The sequence below is a fragment of the Eumetopias jubatus genome, unplaced genomic scaffold, assembly GCF_037043125.1.
Source record: "Eumetopias jubatus isolate StellerSeaLion01/CBP00866 unplaced genomic scaffold, mEumJub1_p1.0 scaffold_9, whole genome shotgun sequence".
NCBI classification, from domain to species: Eukaryota; Metazoa; Chordata; class Mammalia; order Carnivora; family Otariidae; genus Eumetopias; species Eumetopias jubatus.
In genome coordinates this window covers 95,282,387-95,309,408 of record NW_028274815.1, presented here as the reverse complement: position 1 = coordinate 95,309,408, position 27,022 = coordinate 95,282,387, and the positions used below count along the sequence as shown (strand labels likewise).

At 45.1% G+C, this 27,022-nt stretch overlaps 1 protein-coding gene across 1 annotated transcript in view; it reads left to right on the top strand.

The window, feature by feature from the left end:
• Positions 1-27,022, top strand: part of CFAP61 (cilia and flagella associated protein 61) — a 294,422-nt gene that overhangs the window by 259,471 nt on the left and 7,929 nt on the right. The window lies entirely within an intron of this gene.

Here is a 27,022-nt window from a genome sequence, read left to right as displayed (position 1 = left end):
AACGGGACAATGTCTTCAAACTTCTGAAAGGAAATAATTTCAAACAATAATTCTATGGCCACCCATCAAGGAAGTGCCAAAGGGATAGAATTATTGCTGCTCATAAATGAAGGAGGGATGAGGTGATTAGAACATCACTGTTTTGCAACTCCTAGTGGGTTAAAGGGCAAAGGTGTTGACACAGAGAAAGAGAACCAGATACAATGTGCTTCGTGGTGGGGAAATGCCACCTTGAAAAAAAATTGAACCTGAATCTTCTCAGGGCCTTAGACTCACCACGAAGCGCTGGGAAATAGAGGAGACAGAGGAACATGTTAAATAATACCATGGAGCTGCAGTCCACAAAATTCAGAGTGTGGGAAACAGCCTGAGCCCTTTGACACATAAATTTTGAGAAAAGAAACCAAGTCGGAGGGGGAGGCTATGGACCAAAACAAATCTTAAAAACATATCAACTAATTTTGATCCTGATTCAAATAAGCTATAAAAAGAAATTGTGCTATTTCTGACTTAGTGAAAATCTGAACACTGGATATTTGATGATATTAAGGAATTATTAATTTTTTACATGTGAAGACAATATTGCAATTATATATGTATTTTAAAACCAGAATCCTTACCTTTTAGAGATACATATTGAAATATCTGGGATATGCTTTAAAGTAACCCAGGAGGAAGAAGAGTATGTGGAGTTAGAGGTGACACAAGATTGGCCATGGTTTGGTAGCTATTGGAACTGGGTGATGGGTAATGGGAATTCAGTATACTATTCTTCTTTTTTTTTAGTTTTTTTATTTTTTAGTATGCTAGGCTTCTAATTTAAACATTTTATTTTTCTTTTTTAAAAACAATTATTTAAACCAAAACTGAAAACAGTTCACTCATTTCTCCCACCCCTTGCCCCCCACCTCTGGCCACCATCAATATGTTCTCTTTGTCTATGAACTTAATGTCTTGTCTTGTTTTGTTTTGAGATTCCACATAAAGAGAGACCATACAGTATTTGTCTTTCTCTCTCTCACTTATTTTGCTTAGCATAATGCCCTTGAGCATATTTTAAAATTATTTTCAAAACATTTTAAAAAATTTTTTTAAAACGTTTTAAAATTCTGCATAATGAAGAATTATTTCTTAAAAAGCAACTAAAGTTGTAAACTAAAAAGGAGTAAAGCAAGGGCTCAAACACTGGAGAAGAGTAGGGAGGTCCCAGTGGATCCAGGGCATGACCAGGCCAAGCCAGGCAGAAGCAACGAAGGAAGGATCCTAGGGGGAAACAATCAATTATTTTGATCATTTGATATGTTTATGTGGAAGATAATTTTAAGAGGGCATTTTAGAGAACTGCCAGAACATCTTGGGGAAAAAATGTGCTAGATACATTGAAAGCTAAGAGAAACAAAAAAAACCCAAAACACCAGGGAACTTATTATTTCCAAGAAAAGCAAAAAGTTGCCTATCTGCAAACAATATTTGCATTGTTAATATCATCACAGATACTATTTTACCAAAAATTGCAATACAAACTATTTGGGAAGTTCAGTATAGAGAGGAGGAAGGGTCTGTGTTTAAAAAGATAAATCCTCATTTGCATAACAAGAAGTCAATATGTGTGCCCGGAATTAGTAAATAAGAATTTATAACATGTATATACCAGCAATCACATTTATATCAGTAATCAGTTGAAGAATCAGCTGATAGTCTGTGTGACTTAGGATCTTCTGTTGCAAGCAGCAGAAAGCAAGCAAAGTTAGATTTTAAGCTAAAAAGAAGAATTTGTTTTAAGTCATGGTTGTATCTCACAGGAACAAAGGGCAGAGATATAGCTGGGCCTTGAGAAGGAACCAAAGTCAGGAGGGCCAAGGCAGCTAATATAACCAAGCAGTGGCATCTTCTGCCTCTCTGCAGACTGGCCTTCTTGGCTTGCACCTCACCTCCCACGTTACATGCTACAAATCCCAAACCCACAGAGACTAACCAGATGCGTCTCCATCCCAACTCCAGATTTCCTAGAGAGTGACTGACCAGCATGGCTTGATGAGCCAGTTTCAAACCATGACTGCAGATTATTTGGCATGCCTCCCATAGAGAATGTAGGGTCTATGTCCCCTTCCCTTGAGTCTGGGCAAGCTTGTGATGTCTCTGACCAACGGACTATGGCAGGAGTGAGGCCATGTGACTTCCGAGGCTGAGGTATAGAAGGCCACACAGTTTCTGGTTTGTTTCCTGGAACATTCTGACCTGTCCTATAAGAAGTCCAACCATCATGGGGCTGCCATGCTGTGAGGAAGCCCAAGCTATGTGGAAAGACCATGCAGACACTCTAGCAAAAGTTCCAGCTGAGCCAAACCTTCAAGTCATCCCAGCGCAGATGCCAGACATGTGAGTGAAGAAGCCTTCAGATGATTCTAGCCCCAGCCATCTGAGTGGCTTTGAGGCATGTATCTTCCCATCAGAAGCCCCTACAGTCACAGAGCAGAGCCAAGCCATCCATGGGTGTAATAAAATGGCTTTTGCTCCATGCCACTAAGTTTGGGGGTGATTATTTGTTGCACATCGGTATCCAATGCTTGGTTAAGATGACTGTCCCTGCCACATGGAATCATGAGCTCACAGCATGAGAGCTGGGCCCCTAGCCCCCAGGGAGGTAGGGACAGCAAAGTGTGGAGCAGATCACAACAAACTATGGCTTGACAAACAACCTTCAACTTGTTCACTACATTTCTTGCCCTGGTGTCACAGCAGCCTGTTGCCTCCCTAAGCAGAGGGAAGGCATATGGTTTGAGAACTCTTGACCTCTTGTATTTGAGCCTGGGTCCCAGTTCTTGCTCTCCTGCACAGTCAGGCAATGAAAAGGAGGGAAGATGAAGAAATGTATTTGCCATGGTAAATGGCATCATGAATTCCCTTCCCTCCCAGCCCCACAATGTCTTCTAGCAGAAACAGTTGCCAAGAAATGGGAAATATCCTCAGAGCTCTGGCATCTTCTCTCTGCAGCCTCTCGAGTACAGAGGAGATCATTAGAGGGTCCTCGTGTTGCCTAGCAACCCGTGAATGCTGTTTGCTATCATGTCATTAATATGATATGAAAGTGTCTCATAGAAGACATTCATCTTGCATTAATGAAAATCAAATTTGCTAATATGACACAAAATCTGTTCTTCCTTGTGACTTTCTATACTTAAGTAGCTTATTTATTGAATTAGACTATGAGTGGTTTTCAGGCTTGAGACTGTTAAAGTATCATAATAACAAAAAAATTTGTTTTCAATAATATCGGATGGCTGTTAATGATGTGATTACCCAGCTATAACCCAGCAATCATCATCGTAGACAAAGCCTCCTCCCTAGAAGCCCAACCCCAATGCCAGCTAACTATTTGCCACCCAACTTCTTACCGCCAAAACCTCAGCTAAGAGAGGACTCTGGTTTGAGCCGGTATACTTTCTAGATTATCCACATTTTTCTTTGGAGCTCAGAGATGGAAGACCGAAGGAATATCTGTAGCTTAAAGAAGACTCCAATGAATAAATGGTTCTCATATCATCGTAAGCATGAGAAGAATTTCTTCAGCCGTCTGCTTCTCTCTGAATAAGGGTAACAAAGTATATCAGGCACTAAAAGAGGATAAGAAATAGTCCCCTACTTTCAAATACAATTTATTCCTGAAAACATGTATGGAATTCAAACATACAAAAGCCGGATAATAGACTAATATCTTACAAGGGTAATTCCCTTCCCAGAGAGTTAAACTGCAATTGCCCAAAATGTTCCTTAGTATTTAAAAATCTCAATTCAGCACACAGAAAAGAGCTTTGGGCTATCAATGGCTAACCTACAGACAGGTTGTATATTATAGTCAAATAGACAGAAGCAATATCTATAAGTCAAGGGCTGCTTCTAGAGGCATTCAGAAAGAAACCTTTCAAAAATCTTAACTGCAGAGTTATATTTCTGGAAATTATTTTTTACAAAACTTTTTTTCTATTTATGAAAGTAATGTATGATCATTGTATAACTCAAAGGGGGTGGCGATAGGAAGAAACCAAATATTATCCATAAACAATCACCCAGATACGCCCACCATAAAATTTTTGGTGTATGTCCTTCCAACATTTTTTCTCTGAATATATAAACATTTATATATGCTAACAATACTTTACATGCTGACTTATAGCTTGCTATTTTGGCTTGTTGGGGTATTCGGAACAGTTTTCCATTTCTTGAGATATTATTTTAATGGCATTATGTCTAACGACTGAAGAGGATATACCATACCACTCTGTCTTACTAGATCTGACTTTTTGTTTTGATAATTAACACCGCAGTAAACATCCTTAGTTATACAGCTTTATCGTATTTCTGATGGTTTCCATTACAGTTTTTAAGTGTCATTAACTCTTTTCCACTCACTATGTATTTGTTGAACACCAGTGTGCTGTCTGGGTATAGCCACCAACAAGAAAGCCAGGCTTCCTTCCTTCACAGAGCTTAAAATTAAGTAGTAGAAATAGAACATTTTAAATGGCAGTTAAAAATATTCTATCGCTGCAAGGGAGTGTTCCCTTTCTCCCAAACCCACTCTTGTCCCCGGCACTGACCACATTCCAGATGTGTGAATATGTGTTTCTCATATAGACTGCACATAGTTTTCTTCTCTCACTTGATAATACACATTGAAGATCTTTCTGTGGCAATACATGTCGATCCCATTCTTCTTTTTTTTTTTAAGATTTATTTATTTGAGAGAGAGAGTGTGAGTGAGAGAGCAGAAGCAGAAGGAGCAGCAGAGGGAGAGGGAGAAGCAGGCTCCCCGCTGAGCAGGGAGCCCGATGCGGGACTCGATTCCAGGACCCTGGGATCATGACCTGAGCCAAAGGCAGCTGCTTAACTGACTGAGCACCCAGGCTCCCCTTGATCCCATTCTTCTTAATGGCATTTTTATATTTCATAGAATGGCTAACTCCCAGTTGACTTAACTATTTTCCTATTAGTAAACATTCAGTTTGTTTTCCCTTTTTTCTGTGTTACTGTAAGTCACGTGCTCATTATTTTGTGTGCATCATTATTGGAATTTCTAGATCAATGGGTGTGTGCATTTAAATTTTGATCAAGAAAAAATAAATACATAAATAAATTTTGATCAAGACATTAGCTTAAATTATCCTCAAAAAGGATTACTTTAATTTATATTCCCATCAACAGTTATGACCAGGCTTGTTTCTCCCTTCCTCCTCAAAACTGGATATATTCCATGTTTTAATTTTTCCCAACCTCCAGGAAGAAGAAAGGGTAAAAACACAACTTCATTTCCTTAGTGTCAAATTACTTGTTCTTATCCTTTACCCATTTTCCTATTGGTTGCCTTTTTTTTAAACTAATGGGTATTTATAATAATATAGGCTAATAATCCTTGTTATATATATATATTGCAAATATTTTCCACTATATCTTTTTTTTAAAGTAATATACTACTTTTTTAGAAAAGTTCTAAGTTCAGGGGTGCCTGGATAGTTCAGTTGGTCAGCGGGGGCTCAGCTGGGAGTCTTCTTCTCCCTCTCCCTCTGCCCCTCCCCCTACTTGTGCTCTCTCTCTCAAATAAAATCTTAAAAAAAAGAAATTTCTAAATTCACAGAAAAATTGATCATGAAGTATAGAGAGTTTCCATATACCCTCCCCCAACACATAGTTTTCTCTGCTGTTTACATCTTTAGTGTGGTGTATTTGTTACAGCTGATGAACCAATATTAATAGATTATTATTAACTAAAGCCCATAATTTACATTACAGTTTATTCTTTGTGTTGTCCATTCTATGGGTCTTGACAAATGTGTAATGATATGTGTCCATCATTACTGTATCACTGTCCTAATAGTCTTTTATGGTCCGCCTATTTATCCCTCCCTTCTTCCATACTCCCAAATCCCTGACAACCACTGATCTTTTTGGCAACCACTGATCTTTTTACCTTTTCCAGATGTCATATACTTGGATCTATATAGTATGTAGCCTTTTCAGATTGGCTTCTTTCACTTAGCAGTATGCATTGAAGGATCCTCCATGTCTTGTGGCTTAATAGCTCATTTTTGTATCACAGAATAATATTCCACTGTATGGATAGACTACAGTTTATTTATCCATTCATCTATCAAAGGACATCTTCATTGCTTCTGAGTTTTGGCAATTACTAATAAAGCTATAGATATTCGGGTGCAGGTTTTTGTGTGACTATAAAGTTTTCAACTCATTTGTGTATAAACCAAGGGGTTCAATTTGGGACTGTATGGTAAGAATGTGTTTAGTTTTGTTAGAAACTGCCAAACTGTCTTCCAAAGTGGCTGTAACCATTCTGCATTCCCACCAGCAGTGAGAGAGAGTTCCTGTTGCTCCACATCCTCGCCAGCATTGGGTGTTGGCAGTGTTTGGGATTTTAGCCATTCCCATTGGTGTGTGGTGGTACCTAGCCACAAGACTTCTTACAAACCTCTCGTCCTGGTAGATGAGATCTATGCATGATAGGACGTGCTGGGCACTCACTCATGACAACATCAAGTCTTATCTGTCCTGGGTGTGTGCTCAGTCTCTGGTGGTCATCCCACCTTGTCCTCAGACACTGTCTGTCTCCACAGAGTCCAAGCTGAAGCCATGTCTCTGGTCCTGTGGACATAGGCAGACCAGACTGGTTTCACTGCTTTTCCACTTTGTAATGTAAGCAAGCCTGTTTTAAAACCTGGACTTTAAAGAATCACTTGGTATTTTAAATTACCCCACTGGGTTAAATCTGCTAAACAGTCAAGGCCAGTTTGTGTATGCGGGTGGACCCCATGTAACAAAACCACTGACTGTGTGCCCCACCAGTGAGGGGACCATGCCCTTGTGCCCGCTGAGCTCACTGCATGTGTGCTGGGGCACGTATCACTGTGTTTTCCTGGTCTCAGAGCACCTCAGGACAAGAACACATCTTCACTTGTGGATCCCTGGCACCTGGCATGGTGCTTGGCACATTGTGCTGGACATCAGTGAGTGTGTGACTGACCCCGACCTATTGTGTCTCTCTGTCTCTGTCTTTGGCTGCATGAGTAGACAATATTCATCTCATTTCCCTCATTTCAACTGAAGCTTCTCCCCGTTAAGATTCTAACGGTCTCCTAATGACCAGGTACAGTGTAGTTCTTGGTCTATGATTTTTATTTACTCATCCATTCATTTAGTAAATATTTATCAATCACCCGCTGTATACTGTGTTCTGCAGGTACAGTTGTGAATAGGACTGAAAAAAGTCTAGCCCTTCTGGATTCTATATTCTAGAGGAGGACGGCCAACCACACACAAGTACATAAATATGCAAACAAGACCTTATCAAAGAGCAATAAAGGCTATAAAACAGGAGCCAGGAATTGAGGTGGGTGGGGCAGACCCTCTGAGGAGTGAATATCTGAGCTGAAGGCTCGATGAGATGCTGGCAGGCACAGAAGATCTGGAGAGAGAGGAGGCCAGCCAGGGGGACCAACAGGGGCAAAGGCCCTGAAGTGGGAGAAGTCTTGGTGTATCTGAGGAACAAAAGGAGCCAGTGTGGCCACAGCAGAGTAAATGAAGGTCAGAGGAGCTGCATCATGTAGTCTTTGTAGGTGGGGCTTTGGGCTTTGGATACTTGTTCGCATGTGTGAAGAGCAGCAACATGCCAGTTCCTGTTTTAGAAGCTCACGGCAGCTGCCGTGGAGAGTGGACGGTAGGAGTTATGAGGAGACTCCCACCATTATCCCAGATGAGAAACAGTGCTTTGGACCAGATGCATACAGGGTGATGTAGTCAGATTTGGGATGTATTTTAGCAGCAGAGTGTGCAAGACTTGCTCCAAGCAAAGTATTCAACTTCTGACTCGACCTTCAAACTTAACATGGCCAAACAGAACTCACGATCCACCTCAGTAGTGGGCACTGTGGGTGACCCACCTCACCCTCTTCACTGCGGTGTCCGTTGCCCCCATCCCCCAGGTGTGTGAATGTTGGCCTGTAACTCCCAGCTGCCCCTGCAGGATAGCGAGCAAGGAGCCACCTTGCCCAGAAAGGGACACTTTGCCCGTTCCCGAGAAGACCACAGCCAATGACAAACACAGGCTCTAAGAGGTCCCCTGCCTCAAGGTCCAGCCAGCTCTGTGAGGTAGTTCACACTCCAGAGCTCCCCCTGGGCCCAGGCTGAATGAAGCCACACTCCAGTTCAGACCCATTCTCCCTCAGCTACCTCCTTGGCCCTCCTGCTCCCTTGGCCCCCCTTCTGTCCTCCTTGCCCCTCTCATGAGCACCTCAGGAGACAGTGACTTCAGAGTAGAGAAAAGACACAAGAGTGTCCGAACATTTCAATGTCCAGCAGGAAATGTGGCTTAAAAAGTAGAACACGATGTGGGATTTCCCAGAAGCTTCCCAAGAGAAGTAGTGGTCGGCTGTGTCAGATTTTACTGCAGGGCTGAGTAAGTTGGGGACAGAGAATTGGTCACCAGATGTGGCTTTCCTAAGAGCTGCTTCTGAGGAGGAGGAGGCTGGAAATAGCTCAAGAGAGAAGATATAACCTGAGGAACTGGAAATGCAGCCAATAGAGCCAAATTTTGAAAAGTTCGGCATGAATAGAGAACTGGGGGATATTGAGGAGGGGGGAGAGATGACAAATGTTGTTCATAAGCAAAGAAGTGATGCAGATGCAGCAGCAGAGCCGTTCCTATCCTAACACCTGCAGAGGGAGAGGCACGGGAGAGAATAGGCAGGAGGGGGGTGCATTTCGGGGTGAGATGATGAAGCAGTGCCCGACTGCTTGTTTTCTCAACCAAGCATGAGTCCGCTGAGAGCAGACAAGCAGAAAGGGGACTTGGATGTTTGATGAAAGAGAAAAAGTCATGTCAGAGGGCAAAAAGTGAATTGACCAGGGCATTGTTTGGGGTCACTGGGCAGTGTTGAGAGCACAGAAGAGATCTCGGGGTAAATGTGACGTGGGAGCAGGCAGGGGGCTTGTGTGAGGTTTTTTTCTATCCGTCTTTGGCTTCTCGGGCACAGAAGAGAAGTAGGCAGACAGCAAGTGCACACAAAATGCTCCTGGTGGTTCTGGCTGCAGCGTCCCTTTCTGTGTCCTGTCTCCTAAGGGGGACGAACGGGCCTGGGCCGAGCACTGGGTGTCTCGGGTGAGCCTTGTTTATCACGGATGCTGGCTTCTGGAGCCATGTTTCACTTTCTCAGAGTGGAGCCAGGAGGCTGAGGTAAGAAGGGATGAGTCCGTGGCCAACAATCTCAGCTGCTCCTTAGGCTCTAGGGTCCCTCCCCTGCAAACACCCTTCCTCCCTTGCTCCCTTTCCCTCCATGTCACCTGCTGTCGTAAGTGCCCCCAGCAACCCCTGACCCAGACACCCCTCGGTGCTTTGCTCCCCTGAGCAGCAGGACAGAAACCTAACTTCGCTTTGCGGCCATCATGGGGTCCCAGCGGGCATCCTCGCTCCCCCCCTGTATTCCTGGTCCCTTCTGATGGCGCTCTGCTCCCGTCGTCCCACCAGCCCCCATGGAAATATTGGTGTCTCCCTGGCTTTGTCTTGTCATCTCCTTCTCAGGCTGCCCCTTCTTTCCTGAGGCCCCCATCTGCTCAGTCTGCCCAACCGGACATCAACACTTCAGTTGTCTGCGGGCACTTCGGCTCTACCTCGTGTGAAAAACGGAAGGGGCTCATCACCACGCCCTCCATCCCATCCTCCTCCCCTTCCCAGAATCCGCTTCCCACCTGGCCCCCCAAGCCGAGACCTGGGGGGCAACGACATGCCCCTTCCCTCCCATGCCTCCCCTCCTCGATCTCCCTCCACCATTCCCATTAACCATCACGGCGGCATTTAGCACGCCCCTCAGCTTCTGGCCTTATCCTAGTCCGGTGTAGCAGATCTAATACATAAATAGGATGACTACACCCCTCATTTGTTCAAAACCTTTCCATGGCTCTATATCATTTAAGCGATAAAAGTCTAAGGCTCCTAGACAAGCGCTGGAATCTCGCCCCCAACCACGCCTCCCGCATTGCATCTGACTGGACGCTCGAGCCGCAGACCATTGTCTTGCCCAGAATCGCCTGCGCAGCTTCCCCACGCTCCTCCTGCCCGGCATACCCTCGGCAAACACCAGTCCTTTCCGTGCTGCAGTAATCAGCTCCCTGTGGGGTATTACCGGAGCTTGTCCGTGCTCTTAGGGCACTTGTCGCCCACTATTATTATGTTTCACATGTCTGTTGCCTTTTCTTGTCGGAGAGCCTCTGGCTGCAAGGCTCATGGCGTCTTTGTCTTTGCATTTGGAATTTTTCTCACGGCAGGCATTCGCAAATGCTTGTTTTTATTTTTTTTTTCAACTCTAGACCAGTGCTGTCCTGTAGAAATATAATGGGAGCCACGTATGTAATTTGAACTTTTTTAGTAGTCACATGAAACTCATAAAGAGGAAGAGATGAAATTAATTTGGTAATATATTTTTATTCAACTCAGTGTATCCAAACTGTTGTCTTTTCCACATTTAAGCAATATAAACATATTGAGATATGTTATGTTCTCTCTTTTTTTATACTACGTCTTAAAAACCCAATGTCTTTTTTGCACTGTAGCACATCTCAGTTTGGACCAGCCACATTGCAAGTGCTCATAGCCACGTCTGGCTGGTGGCTGGTGGCTGGTGGCTGGTGGACTGGGCAGCTCGGGTCTTGGCAGTTACTGCTCTGGACCTCTGCTTTCTTAGCTACAAAACAGGGAGGAATCCAAGAACTGTAATCTCATATCCCTTCCAGTTCTAAAAAATAAAGCCGGAGCGGGGGAAGCTACTGGTATTTCGTGGTGAAGTGAAGACAATGTCCCCTCTCTGAGAGTGAAGAGTGTCTTTCCACCAGCGACCAGATGGACCCAGCCATTTCCTCGTATTTCCACACCACTTGCGCTCAGCGTGTGGTGTACAAAGCCCTCAGAAGCAAGGTCTGGCCATGGAACTCTTGTGGGCTCAGATCTGAAAATTTAACTCCTTGACCATTTCTTTACTAAGAGTAACACAGTAAAGAGGCTAAACAATTAGTGATTTCATTTAAATTTTTATTTCAAAATAATTTCAAACTTCCAAAAATTTACACAATTAGAACAAAGTAAAAAGCTTCATACTTTTCACCTGGATCCCCTAAATGTTAACATTTTACTATACTTGCTGTATCATTCTTTCTTTCTCTCCCTCTCTCTCTTTTACACATACACACACACAACACACACACACACACTTTACAGATGGAAAGACATAACTCTTTTCCTAATGTTTGAAAGTAGATTGCAGAGATGCGATGCCCTCTAAATCCGTCAGTATGCACTTCCTAAGAATATGACACCCTTCCATAACCATAGTACAATTGTCAACATTTAAAAATGACACAAATACAGTATAAATGGACTTTTCAGTCTTAGTCTTGCTACTTGTCCCACTGATACCTTCCTGCTGATCCAAGATTAGTTGTGTCTGTGGAATCGTTTCTAATCCAGAATGGTTCCTGAGCCTTTTACCTTCATGAGCCTTCACCTGTGCAAAACACAACTAGTTACTTTGTAGCACGTCTCCCAGTTTGAGTCTGTCTGATGTTCCCTCATTATTATTGTCAGGTGCTGTCTTCGTGGCAGAACCACAGACGTGATGTCGTATCCCTCTCAGGGCATCCCTCTCAGGGGGCACACGGTGTGGATCTGCCCCCTCACTATATTGTTAACCATGGCCCCGTGGTAGGGTTGGAGGCTGCAGGTTCCTCTGCTGGAAAGGTAGTATTTTTACTTTTGTAATCAAAAATCTCCCTGCTTGTGTTCCCTCTCTCGCTGAGTCTCTCTTTGTCAAATAAATAAATAAAATCTTTGAAAAAAAATAAACACATTAATTAGAAAAGCCTATTATGAAAGGGAATTAATTTTTTCAAAGATTTTTTATTTATTTATTTGAGAGACAGAGTACACGTTGGGGAGAGGGAGAAGCAAGCTCCCCACCAAGCAGGGAGCCCAATGCAAGGCTCGATCTCAGCACCCCGGCATCATGACCTGAGCTGAAGGCAGACACTTGACCTACTGAACCACCCAGGCACCCACGAAAGGGAATTATTTTAAACATGTATTAATTATTCAACTACTATAAATGTGTATTAAACATGCTATATACTCTGCACTGGTGAGTGATATTTCTACTAAGCACTCTTAAAATTTAAAGGGCAATTAATTTAACCGAAGGAATAACGAGGCAGTGAAATATCTTGCTTTTCTGGTGTTGGCTAGTTCTTGCGGCCTCAGTCTCACAAAAGGTAATTCCACCTGGTTCCTTTGTTTTCCCCCACCCCCGGACTTGTGGGGGTGTATATGTGCATATATACACTTTTTTTTTCTTTTCCTACAGAAAATAGATAGGAAATGGCCGTGGCCGTGAGCGTGGCTGAGTGGCTGAGCGGCCTAATGCGAGCCCGTGCTCTCTGCAGCCTAATTAAAAGGAAATGGTCATGCTTTCTATGAAGAGAGACACAGAATAACAAGAGAGGGGAATGGGAAGGGAAGCTGAGCACTAAGAGCTTTCCCTTTGCTGCAGAATTAAATGCTAACCTTGCCTCATACTCTTAGGCCTGAATTTATATAACAAATCAATGTAAATAGCTGGACAACTTCCAGGGCACTAGACTTATTGTACAAATTCAATTAATGCAGCCCCTAATAAACCAGCGATGCACAAGGAAATGCCACAGATGGAATAAAAGGCCAGATATGTAGAGCTAGATAGCGTAGACTCGTCCCCCTACTCTGACTCCGGGCACAGGTGGCGCATAAGCGATGGCCAGACCCACTGGCTCACTGTGGAGAAAGGTCCTGGCAGATGGTGTGGCCACTGTGCTTTCACCGGGAAACTTAAATAGAAGGGCAATTCTTAACTATATAAAAATTATACTCTTTCTACAAGAAGACAGGTTTGCTCTGGCAGGTCAGGCAAAAAGGCAGATAGGTCAGAAGAAAATCTGGCCTAGCTGGGCCTGGAGATGCCTGTGCCTTAACCGTGGCTCACTTTCCTAACCGCCATCCTGATACATCCCACCAGCCACTGGGTTAGCCATTTTTGACTTAATTGTCTCACTCTTCAAAATAAACCAGCAAAAGCAAGGAACTCCATCTTTCCTCTTTTTATTTAACCTTCATCAATTCACACAAAAAATATGTCAAGGCCTCAGTTTAACCGTTTTTATGTTATTTTTATTGATTCCCACAGAGCTCTTTAGTGCGTGACCAAACATTGGGAAGGCTTGTTACGAAGTCTCTCTTACCTTTAGGGCAGCTAAAATTAATGCTGCCATAAAACTGCAGCTAAAAAAGTTCATGCAGACACCCTTCAAGGTAGGAAAAGCAGTCCCCGAGGAGAAAAATGCAGGGTTGTGCCAAAGAAAGACGCTCTTCCAATTAAACAGCAAACAAAGAGTGCTTATTTTAATTATTTCATCTCTAATTCATACTAGAAAAGATCTGAGGTAGCTTACACAAATATATACAATAAGATATAAGTAAGAACAATCCTCCTCCTCATCATCATTGCAACATAATACATATGGGGCCCTTCCCTGGTCATAAAGCCAACCTTGTTCCTGGATTGTCCTCTCGAGTTCTGACACTAAGTCTTTGAGGTAAGGACCACCGTTATGCCCATTGTACAGCTCTGAAGACTGAGGCTAGCTCAAGATTACATAAGCAACAAGCAGCACAGCTGGGATAAAAAGAAAAAGGCATTGGGAAATGGGGAACTAGGGGCAGGACAGCTGTGTGAGGCTGAGCTGCCGTGCAAAGGCTGTGTATTCAAGCCCAGGTCTTTACCAAGAAAATTCACACACTTGGCTTTGAGTTCCATCAAGGTCAAAATAAGGAGGAAAATCTCATTGGTGGTTGGATTTGTAAGGGTCACAAGATAAATGTATTCCGTTTTCTCAGGTGAATCAGTATCCAGGATTCAGAAAACAAATGGACAGCAGACAGATCTTTCAGATAATCCTCTGTGAATTGTATTTCTGAAAACCAGGACTCCAGTGGCAAGGGAGGCAGGGAGTCTGTGCTCTGTCCTCAGCACCATCTTGGTGCTAACACATATTCGGGACAAATGTGCTCTGGGAATCCGTGTTCTTCTAGACACTGTAAAGCCTAAGAAAAATTTGTGCTTGAGAGAGAGCTTTGCTCCCCACGTTGGCGTGGGGGTGCCAGGGCCCATGGGCTGGTCAGGATCGACCTCCCGAGACAGTTCTGCATGTGTCCAACTCAGGGTCAAGTACATCACGCCAGTTCCAGTGGCCTGCAGCAGACAGCAGCCTCTGAGTGCTGAGCAGAGCGCGCTGGGCAAGGCAGTGTTTTCCAGCATGTCTGCGGAAGGCTTCCAGAACACTGCGGGACACCAGGCTTGAAGCAGTGTTAGCTTCTGGTTCCTGGATACATCGGGGTAATTCGCCGAACACCTCCTCTGTGCATCCCTGATCTGACAGGCAGTAAGAGAGGTTGTTTACAAGCCATTCAGAAGATGGCTGACTTCCACCCAAGATTAGAATTTGGGTTTTAGCGCTAGTGCGTCGTAAACCATTTTTCCTTAGAGCAGTAAACCCCCATTATCGGTTGAGGCCAGTTCCAGATTGTGACAACAAAACTATAGCCCATCTTTAGCAAGTGACAGTTATGACTGGTTATCAAATAACTAGTTGGTTTTGCTTTCAAAATCATTAATCTCACCTTTCCAGAAATGCCTCAAAGCAGGAAATTGACCAGATAGAGATTCTGGCAAACTCAAGTTGGACAGGAAATATTCATAATCAGACTTCCATTTCAGGCTTCGGGGCTTGTTTGTTTGTTTTTGTCTGTTCCTGTGTAAACTCCGCTGCCCCAGAAATGTGTAATTTAATTTCTGAGCAAAGCTAGGGTTAACTGGAAAACTTATTTGTTCCTATTATTATTTTTTATTTTATTTTGTTTTTTTAAAAGATTTTATTTATTTATTTGACAGTGAGAGAGACAGCAAGAGAGGGAACACAGCTGGGGGAGTGGGAGAGGGAGAAGCAAGCTTCCTGCCGAGCAGGGAGCCCGATGTGGGGTTTGATCCCAGGACCCTTGGATCATGACCTGAGCCAAAGGCAGACGCTTAACTAACTGAGCCACCCAGGCGCCCCCCCCATTATTATTTTTTTTTAATTGTATTGAAATGCATGAATCCACTTGCTTTCATGGGCAGAATAAAGTGACCAGAATACAATCTTACAGTGTGAACACAAATTGTTCCCTGTTCTCTGCCTTTAAAGCCTATTTGGGCTAGATGGGGACATGCAGGGGACCAAGGCTCTCCCATGGACTTGGAGGTAGTGGTCACATATGGAAAACATTTTGTGTGGGATTTTTTCCAGATTGTTTAATTTGGGGGCAAGCTTGAATCTATAGCGATAGATGCATTCTAGTTCTGGGAACGTCAACTAAACACATTCTCCCAATTTTCATAAGCTTAACCGTAAGAAAAGAATTTTGTTCAATGTAGATGCTATGGAGTCTTTGGGCTATCACAGAAGACACAACATCTATTCTCTCATTCTTCCTCAGAGACAGGGATCCTGATTTATAGGATGTTACATTGTACTTAAAATAAATGGCAATGATTTCCAGCCTCCCCTGCAGCCAAGGAAGCCTTATAACCAACGTTTGGCCAATAAGACATAAATAGAAGTACTAGGTGAGATTTCTAGGAATTGTCACTAAAAGAGAGGAGAAGGGCCCTCTTCTTCTCTTTATCCATCTAAGAACATGTATGTGATGACTGAAGCTCAGCAGCCATTTTGCACCATGAGGCCAAATTCCCTATGGATAGTACCGTGCTCTGATGTCTGTGGAACCACCATACCCATCCTGGACACTCCACCTAGCATTTCTCTGTGTGAAAAAAAGTACTTATTTAAAAAATTTTTACAACTGCAATCAAACCTAATCTTAGCTAATGCAGGGGATACCAAGGAAACAGGGATGATTCAGAAAGTTGCTAGAAAGGCTCCAGAATGAGCCTAAGGAAATGAGACTTGTGCAGTTGTTCAGAGCACAAACTTTGAGGTCTAGCAGAATTATGGTTAAGCCCTGGTTCATCCTCATTAGTTGTGTGGCCTTGGGCAAGTCATTTAACCTTTCTGAATCTATTTCTTCATCTGTAAAATGGACTGGCAAATCCCACTTTAGAGGTTTGGAATTAGGATGAAGTAAGATAATGCATGGAAACTATTTAGCACAGTGTCCGTGTGTTTATGTCCTCAGATGAATACAACAGCACCTCTCCATCAAGATATCATAAAAAAATGACTTGTCTCAGAGTGTAGTAAGCACCTGCCAGGTGGTAGGTATGTGAGCTACCTTAGGCAGTACACACAACTTACTAACCATGGAATAATTTTAATAAGAATTCGAAAAACTGTACAAGCACATCAGATCTGTGATTTCGCAGATATCATGGCCTAGAACAAGGCAGAGGTAGGTATTTTTTTTAAGGCTAATCAATCTAAAGAAAATTTTTGAAACAATGCTTAATGTCCATGAAAAACTGATGGGTGCCCAAGTGACTGAAGGTTGGCAAACACTAGCCAAAGAGCGGTGAACTTAGAAATGCAGTGACAAAGACTTGAGGGCAAGCAGACGGCAGTTTCATCCTGCTGAGCCCTCCTCCAGCCTTTCCTTCCCACAATGTGCCCCTCTGGGGCCTGCACCCACCTCAGTTTCCCTGACACTACCTTCCCCTGCCCCCCACAGGGTATGCTTCTGGGGCAGAGACCACACTTGCACAGTGGTTCTCTCAGTGCCTCCCCCCCAAAAAAGGTGTCTGGCTGTGATTGATTAATGGCAAAGAATGACCCCTTGCTTGCCACTTTGTAGCCATGGAATTCAGGATCCCTGGAAGATATGGAGGACAGAGAAAAGAGGGAGAGAAAAGTCCTCATGGGAGCACAGTGGGGAAGAAATTAGTATTCAGAGCAAGGTGGTTGAGCCAGCAGAGAACAGAGAACCAGAGGAAAACAGGTGCTAGAAATAAAGAAACAGGATTTTTTTTAATTTTTTATTGTTATGTTAATCACCATACATTACATCATTAGTTTTGGATGTAGTGTTCCATGTTTCATTGTTTGTGCATAACACCCAGTGCTCCATGCAGAACGTGCCCTCTTTAATACCCATCATCAGGCTAACCCATCCGCCCACCCCCCTCCCCTCTAGAACCCTCAGTTTGTTTTTCAGAGTCCATCGTCTCTCATGGTTGGTCTTCCCCTCTGATTTCCCCCCTTCATTATTCCCCTCCTGCCATCTTCTTTTTTTTTTCCTTAACATATATTGCATTATTTGTTTCAGAGGTACAGATCTGTGATTCAACAGTCTTGCACAATTCACAGCACTCGACATAGCACATACCCTCCCCAATGTCTATCACCCAGCCACCCCATCCCTCCCACCCCCCACCACTCCAGCAACCCTCAGTTTGTTTCCTGAGATTAAGAATTCCTCATATCAGTGAGGTCATATGATACATGTCTTTCTCTGATTGACTTATTTCACTCAGCATAACACCCTCCAGTTCCATCCACGTCGTTGCAAATGGCAAGATCTCATTCCTTTTGATGGCTGCATAATATTCCATTGTGTATATATACCACATCTTCTTTATCCATTCATCTGTCGATGGACATCTTGGCTCTTTCCACAGTTTGGCTATTGTGGACATTGCTGCTATAAACATCGGGGTGCACGTACCCCTTCGGGTCCCTACATTTGTATCTTTGTGGTAAATACCCAGTAGTGCAATTGCTGGATCGTATGGTAGCTCTATTTTCAACTGTTTGAGGAACCTCCATACTATTTTCCAGAGTGGTTGCCCTAACTTGCATTCCCACCAACAGTGTAGGAGTGTTCCCCAAGAAACAGGATTTTGAAAGGCCTCATTAGATGGATGGATGGATGAATGGATGGATGGATGGATGGATGGCTAGGTAGGTACTAGGGATGGGTGGCTGGCTGGCTGGCTGGCTGGCTGGCTAGGTGGGTGGATGGATAGATGGATGGGTGGGTGGCTGGGTGGCTGGGTGGGTGGCTAGGTGGGTGGAGGGATGGATGGATGCATGGATGGGTGGATGGAGGGTAGGTGGCTGGATGGCTGGGTGGGTGGCTAGGTGGGTGGAGGGATGGATGGATACATGGATGAGTGGATGGATGGATGGGTGGCTGGCTGTGTTGGTGGCTGGGTGGCTGGGTGGGTGGCTAGGTGGGGGGAGGGATGGATGGATGCATGGATGGCTGCACGGATGGGTGGAGGGATGGATGGAGGGATGGATGGATGGATGGCTAGGTAGGTGTTAGGGATGGATAGATGGATGGATGGATGGATGGATGGATGAATGGATGGATGGATGGATGGATGGATGGATGGATGGATGGATGGATGGTTAGGTGGGTGGATGGATAGATGGATGGCCAGGTGGGTGGAGGGATGGATGGATGGGTGGGTGGCTGGTGGCTGGGTGGGTGGCTAGGTGGGTGGATGCATGGATGGATGCATGGATGTGTGGATGGATGGGTGGGTGTCTGGGTGGGTGTCTGGGTGTCTGGGTGGCTGGCTAGGTGGGGGGAGGGATGGATGGATGGATGGATGGATGGAAGAAGAAAGGAAGATAGGACATAGCATGTGTTCTTAGCACCTATACCAGCATGGAGAAAGACACATGCGGCAGATGGCTTCCAAAAACATATTTACAAACATGCCTTCATCTCACCCAGACCCCTTCACCAGGCTTTGCACACCCACGTGCTTTCTGTGGCCCACAGGTGAACAGCGATACCAGCCAGGCTGGTAATGACAGTGATGAACCACAGGGGGCATCAATTTAGCTGATTGCTGCCACATAACTACAAGGACCCAGTATTACCAAATACGATTTTTTTAAGGAAATGTCCCAAATCAAATTTCCAAATGTTGTTCAGTCCAAAGCAGCCACATCTGTAGGTCATGCCTAGCCCCTGGGTATCCGGGTGCAACCTCGATGATATACCCTGATGTCTGTCACTTCATGCGTTCTTGGACTGTAAATGGGAGAGACGAGCCCCACCAGCCAACGCTCCAGCTGACGCTACCACAAGGCTGAGACTCGCTGTGGGCATGACCTACAGCCAGGCATTGTGGGCACTGTCTATCCTCCGCCTTGAATCTAAGATGCTGTCGGTACAAGAAAGGACTTGGGCAGTAAGGACGTCATTTTCTCAGGAAAGCCTGCATCCCGCCCCCCCCCCACGCCGTGCAGTTTCCCACTGGGAGAAAAGGCAACCCTTAGGTGAGTTTCTAGCTTGAGCAAACCTCTGTGCAGCTGTGAGTGGCCGCTGGGGATCCTCTTAACGAGTCTAAAAGCAAAAACTATTATCACTCCAGGATGAAATTAGAATGATTTTCATAAAAAAGAAAGGAAGAAAGAAAGAAAGGTATGCGTTTCTTCTCTGCCCACCTGCCTCCTTTTTTCTAACTATTGCGTAGTTGAGCCATTTCCAGCGGAACCTCTGAGGGCAGGGAGGGCACCCTAGCTCTTTGGCAACTCTCCTTTCCTCCCCACCTGCCATTTAAGATCCAGTACTTGAAAGAATGACATCCTTTACCCACTATATTCTCTTCCCTTAGACACATTGGACTTTTTCCTAAGGTCAGCGAATGCGACTTCCTCCAGCGTGTCTTGTGGAGTTGCTTTTCTCAGCATTCAGTGTGGCCAATGGCTCAGCTAGTTACTAGATGCCCACCCAGCTTGTATGATTTTGTCAATAAAATTGGCTGATTGACCAGATGAGGATGAGCTCTGAAGAAGTCTGATCAATTGCTTAATGATTGGGCCATATCGACCAGGAATGGTTCATAGAGTTCCACAAGTCGACATTTCCTGGGGCTTCTGAGAAAAGTGTTATTGTTTGCTAAAGTGATAGAGAATTTAAGTCCCCCCCAAAGAACCCAGACCAGCCATTGGCAAATGGAACAGAGACAATAGTGTCTTCTGTTTGGGTTCTGGATAGTTTGTATAAATTTTTTCTCATGGCTAGATCTGTGTGTAGAATTAATTTGTGTGCTATTAACACCCAGATCCACACTGCCACTGAGAAGGCACGTTGCTGCCGTGTTCTTACCTGACATTCTCTTCTGAAGATTTCAAGGCAGCCAGCTATGAAGGTTACCTAGTGGCTCTGGTTAGTCTTCCCTTTTTGAACATAAATTGGGAAAGAAGCTATTATTTTCTTGTTTTTAAAAAGTTAATATTCAGGGGCTCCTGAGTGGCTCAGTTGGTTAAGCAGCTGACTTGATTTTAGCTGAGGTCATGAGCTCAAACTCCTGGAATCCAGCCCCATGTCAGGCTCTGTGTTGGGGTGTGGAGCCTGCTTGAGATTCTCTCTCTCTCTCTCTCTCTGCCCTTTTCCCCCGCTCACTTTCGCTTTCTCTCTCTCAAAAAAAAATTCAGTATTCATGGGAATATAAGTTTCCCGAAAGCTGATCACTAATGCTGAGTATCCATAGCACTTGGGGCGGTCCATGCCCACCTGACCACAGCCTTGGCAAGGATTCCAGATGCTTCTCTCCTTTCTGTGGAGAAGGAAAGAAACCAAAGTACAGAATTCCTTCCATTTGTGTGGAGAAAACTAGACCTACATCTTTTCATAAAGCAAGACTTCTAACATCCTTCTATCAAAAGGAGATCAGCTTGGTTTGACTCAGTGTTCTTATCAATTGCAAAATGAGTTTGGTTACATTCAAAGCTTTTCTAATTTTAATAATGAAGCCTACCATGTGTCTAAGATGGCTTAAAGGAAGCCCACAGGGATCCGTACCACCCTAAACCCCCTCTTACCTAAATGGGGTCCTAGGAGCTGGTGCAGAGGCTCTCCATGGAGGGGAGGGAAGGCAGCCTAAGTCAGACCCCTGCACTCACCTGTAGGTGTCTTTAGGAGCTTGGGCCCCACCTGCTTGCTAGGGACCAGCCTGTGCCAGATGCTGTGGGGACCCAGAGCCCACAGTGAGTAAGAGAACAGGACAAGTGCCAGGTTAGCTTTCCTGCAAGGTCAGAACTACCCCAGGCAGTGAAAATGGCACAGAGCAAGTGAATGGAAGCCCTTAGGCCAGAAATTAGCTTCAGGAAGGAGGTTTGTGTTGGGCTCAAGCGTTGGACAGCACTAGGGAAGATGCAGGCATGGAAAAGGCTGCTCTGGGCTGCAGAAACGGCACAGAGCCCATCAGGCAGGAAAGCCAGGGTGGGAGGTATCTGGAGAGGGCCGGAGGGAGTGAGAATCTTAGACCCTCCACAGAGAGGAGACGGCAAAGTGAGCATTGGGCAACTGAGGCACAGTTTGGAAGTGGGGTGAAGCCTGAGCTAGAAACAGACCCTGAGGGTGTGCCCTCAAGCTGCCTGTCAGCTCCCCACCCCTACTCGCCCTGAGCTCCCCCTCTCTGCCCCCAGCATGCAGAGGAGGGACACCAGGAGCTCTGCAGCCCACAGCCAGTGCGGAGAGGGAGTTGACCATGGCTTTCTAGTCCCGGTGCAGCTGAAGGGGTCAGTGTAGGAAATGCTCAGCTGGGTACCCCTGCCATTACGGTTGGTGTTGTCCTTCCCATGTGGGTGGGAAAAAGAAACATAATGCACACCCATTTCATTCTTTCCCGTAATGGGATTGAATTGGCCTTCTTTGAATAAAAACATTAGCACCTGCTGGAAGGAATCAGGAATCAGATTGCCTGCCACTGGGATGCTTTCGCCCACCTGAGACGGTCTTCTCTGACTAGGGTGGGCAAATTAACATTCTCAGCAGCCTTCAACCACGACAAATCAGGCTTGGAAATTCTCAGTGAACGAACCTCACTCCAGCTTTATACGTGTGTTTGGTTTGGTCTGGTAACAGGGCACATGGATTTTTAGCAAGTAGATTATAATGCCTACATTTAAAAATTTCCCCTAAAAAAGTATAGCCCCCTGCACATTATAGAAAACAGAAATGCAAATAGCTTTCATCCTAAGCTGATGCCCACATCCAGCACCTCAGAAAACCAAAGCCTCAACCCACACAACCATTCGTCTGAGGGGCGGCCAGCAAGTTTGAGAGGCATTGTGTTCTGTAATGGGAGAATATTACTCTATTTCGGAGGGAAATACTGGAATATAGGGTTCTTAAAATTTTTTATAAAATTGTTACACAGCCCCATTTTCTCTGCAAGTCAATTTCCTGAAACGTTAATCTGCCCATAGGTCAGAGAGGGAGGGATGAATGGGCAGAGCACAGGGGGTTTTTAGGGCAGTGAAACTCTTCTGTATGATACTGCAGTGGTGACTATATGACATGATTCATCTGTCACACCTACAGAATGTGCAACACGACAGACAAGTGAAAGTCCTCAGTGTAAACTAGGGACTTTCGTTAAGAATAATGTATCAATACTGGTTCATCAGTTGGAACAAATGTGCCTTACCAATAATGCAAGGGATTAATAGGAGAAGCTGAGGGTAGGAGCCAATGTACAGGACCTCTGTATTTCTGCTCCCATTTTTTCTGAACACCTAAATCTGCTCTAAAAATAAAATGTATTAATTAAAAAAAATTAATTTGCCAGAAGCAGACAAGGTCCGGGGGAGTGTGGAAGTGAGTTATCAACAGGGACAGAGCTACTTGGGGCTATGAATGGCAAATGACCAAGGACCACAGCCCAGAGCGTGAACAAAGGGATGGGTGTCCTCTGGGGTCATCTGGTGAGCCCTTAAAAATCACTACCAGAATAAGCAGTTTCTGTAAGAACTGGGGAAGAACCTTGCAAATGAGATTCTTCTCTGGGTAGATTTTTGAGTACATTTTTTTTCCTCTTAATCAAAGGGACCCAGTCCTTTTCATCACTATCTAAAACACCTTATATCTAATGCCTGCCCTACAAAATAGCAGCTACTTCATCTGACAATGGATATGTTGCTAACTATCCACCCACTCAAGAGCCTAACCTGAATCCTAATTTAAACAGAGCAGGAGGAGGGCATCTTGGAAACTGCAGATTATCTGCTAGTCATTTTCTTCCTAAATCCCATTTGGTTCTACATGCCATCCCATCAGAGTTGCAGTCGGAATAGATGACCTTCCATGATCTCAGGGTCCTGCAATCGAGTCCTGCATCCGGCTCCCTGGTCGGCAGGGAGTCTGCTTCTCCCTCTACCCCTCTCTCCTCCCCTTATGCGCGCGCTCTCTCTCTTTCAAATAAATAAATAAAATCTTAAAAAAAAAAGGGGGAGAGAATGGATGACCTTCCAGTGGCACTCCTGTTTAGGATTCACCCAAGTCTGAAATCCTTGTTTTACCCCAGGCTAAGGGTGTCACTTTATGCATCTTTAGCGTGATCTGGGTGGCAGGCTGTGAGCATACTGATGTTGCAGAAGCTGCTCTCCAGGCAGGGCAGGCGCCCACACACTCCTCTTGCTGGTGTACCAGCTCTCCCCCCGCCCCGCCCCCTCCCCCACCCTGAGGGAGCCTTAGTATTTCAGGACCCTGTGTCAGTCACCCCTAGGGGCCACCACTGAAGCCTCGCTAAAACTGAGAAGGAGCCTTCAGAAGTCAACCTACTGGTCTGGCTTCTAGGGTGTCTTTTCATTACTACACTTTGCTTTAATGGAGTTAAAGGAGTTTAACTCCTTTTTTTCTCGAGAGAGAAAGAAAAGCCGAATAGAGTTCTATAAACCTTTTTCTTTTATAAGTAAAAACGGCTGCCACAGATGAATTCCAGGAATATAGGTAACACATAGTTTGCTACAGGGATTGTCACCTTCTGGACGAGGGTCCCAAAATGTTTTCCCATAGGAGACAATGGTAGGAAGTGTGAGAGAAATAAGATTTCAGGTCTCCCAGATCACTGGCCCGCAAGCCGTTCAGGGTACTGTGATGAGAATAAGGGTCAGCAAATACCCGGGGGCCCTTTCTGCTGGACACTGGTGTGAGAGGCATGGAGAGTTTCAAAGGCAGCAAAGAACTTTGTAAAAATATCCAACTTCCTCTTCATGCTGCCCCCCCAACCTCCCCCCTCCTCCCTCTCCCCCCCCCCCCCGCCCCCTCGCCGGGCACCATACAGAGATGCTTAGCAATTATATTTTCAGAAGATGAAGGGTCACTTGCTTCTCCAGCCATTAGTGTTCGGCTTTGTGGACAGAGGTTAAGGGAATGTGGGCATTAGACAGTGGGCAGGCTGTGACCTTTGGGAAGTGGGGTTTCCCCAGAGTTCCCTCTGTGAAGCAGACGAGGCGGGGAGGTCAGGGAGTGAACTGCCTGCACCAGACCTGGGCTATTGGAAGGCAGAGACTGAGGATGTAGCACCTAGACGGATGCAGCTGTAGACCCCGAAACCAAGAGGGTAGAAACACACAGGTGGGATCTCAGCAACGGTGGAAATGTAGCCACAAATTTAAGAGGCCCCATTGGCGGGCGCCTGTGTGGCGCCGGCGGTTAAGCTTCCGACTCCTGATTTCAGCTCAGGTCGTGATCTCTCAGGGCCCTGGAATCAAGTCCCACGTTGGGATCTGCCCTCAGTGGGGAGCCTGCTTGAGATTCTCTCTCTCTCTCTCCCCCTGCCCCTCCCCCTGCTCATGCTCAATCAATCAAATATTTTAAAAATACACAAAAAGGCCCATTGGTTCCTACCTTAGGAATTATGATAGTGTAAAGATTTGCACATCCACAAGTCCCTAGAGCAGGGACCATCCTGGCAAAGCTGTGCTTGAATGTCTGGACAGAGGCTATAATGGATATTTTGGTCCAAGAAACTACTCTCTGAGGATATGTCAAAACATCACCCCACTGGGCCCATCCCCACCAAGGTGCCAGCCCTGCACTAGTACCTTTGCTCCAGGAATTAGATGGCTGTTGGACGTTGGCCAGGATTTGTAGGGGCCCAGAACCCCAGCCAGAACTCCCATCAACTCAGCTGCATTCACTAAGAATTAGGTGGCCTTGAATAATTCCAGAGGCGAGCAGATTTCCTCCGACAAATTTCCACAAAGTGGCCTTCTGACACCCTCAGACTTTCTTGCTGCGGGGCTTAGCGAGACCATCCTGGTTTCACATACGGCTTTCCCTCTCTTCCCAGTGAGGCTTTCTTTTTCATAATATTGCTCATCTTGGGGCACTTTGCAGAGTTTTGTCACCTATTTAGCAGAATTTGACTCTATACTAATGAAAGACCAATCGGGGTCAGGCAGTATAGAATAGAATATACAGTGCGATGTGCATTCATTCATTTCTGAAGATCTGTGAGATGTCTGTTCCTTGCAAGTGCTGAGCTAGATGGCCACTGAGAGATTACAGTGGTCCCCGCTTCCCTGAGGGAGTATCTTCCAAGACCCCCCAGTGGATGCCTAAAAACACAGGTAATACTGAGCCCTGTACATACTGCTTTTTTTCCTACGCATACATACCTACAATAAAGTTTAATTTATAAATCAGGCACACTAAGAGAGTAACAACAATGACTAATAATAACATAGAACAATTGTAGCCATATACTTAATAAAAGGTATGTGTGTGTGGTCTCTGTCAAAATACCTTAGCACACTCTACTCATCCTTCTTGTGATGATGGGAGATGCCCCCACGACGAGGTGAAGCGAGGTGAATGATGCAGGCACTGCGACGTAGTCTGAGGATATGTCAGGAGGATCACCTGCTTCCCGACCGCGGTTGACAGCGGGGTAACTGAAACCACGGAAAGCAAAACCGCGGATACAGGGGGACTACTATACACGATAGCCTGGACTGGACTCCTGCCTCTAGGAGCATCCTTCCCACCCATCCCCTTCCTGAGCTCACCCCCTCTCGCTCCCCCTCTTCTCTCCACTCCGCCTCCCTGAGTGATCTGAGCTCACACTCCTGCCTCCAGGCCTTTGCACCTGCTGTTCCTTCTCTCAGGAAGGCTCTTCCCCCAGAACGCCATGTGGCTCCCTCTCTCCCTCCCCTCAGGTCTTTACTCCCTGAGCCTTCCTTTGTCCCCTCTCCCTGCCCCATCTTTGCCTGACTTGGGTTTTTCTCCTAAGCAGTTCTCATTATCCAACATGCTGTATATTTACTTATTTATCACTTGAATATAAGCTTCACAGTGGCAGGATGTGCGTCTGTTTGGGCTCCTACTGTTTCCCCTGCACCCAGAACAGTGCTGGGCACATAAAGAATGTTCAGTAATTATTAGTGGAATTCATTGTTGAACGAATAACAACAAAGGAGGTAATTAAGCATGAAATTTGGTCACATTCTGGTCAAGCAAATAGGTAATAGGTAATAACTGACATAGTTTAGTACTGTGCTGAGCGTAGCACAGACTCTTGTCATGATATTTGTCCTTTAAGGCCTCAGTGGTCCTTGGGACTCATCACCTCCTTCCTTAAGAATTAGCTTTAAGTCTGGGCAAACAGAAGGTGCTCGTCTGCACGTGGGCACCGGTCTTTTCTCCCCCTGTGCACACATGTGGTATCCATTAGCAGCGATGGGAACGACAAACCCACATCCAGAAAAGAGGGAAACCTACATGATCAGTGTGCCCCCAGCGCCGAAGAACTGATGTTTCTGGTTCCAAGACATGTGGCATTAAAATAAAATAAGACTTAAAATACCAATAAATGTTCTTGGTCCTCCAAGAATGCATCAGATTTTCAGTGATCACCTGGAAATAACAGAGGGCCTTATTGTTCTCCAGGTAAGAAAGCGTTTATTCAAACAGTTTTCAGTGAAGAGTTAGCCAATATAAACACCAAAAGAGCTGCTCTCCTAAAAAGAGATTCAATTAAGCATCAGGGCAATTGGACGGAGACCATGTTGAACACCGAGGTGGCCTGTTTTTCTGGTCATTATTAATCCAGAAACCTTAATGATGCACAATGTTTGTGGTATTGTCTCCCCAAATGTAATTTGTTTATGCAGCAGTTCAGTTAATCCTGCAATCTGTTTT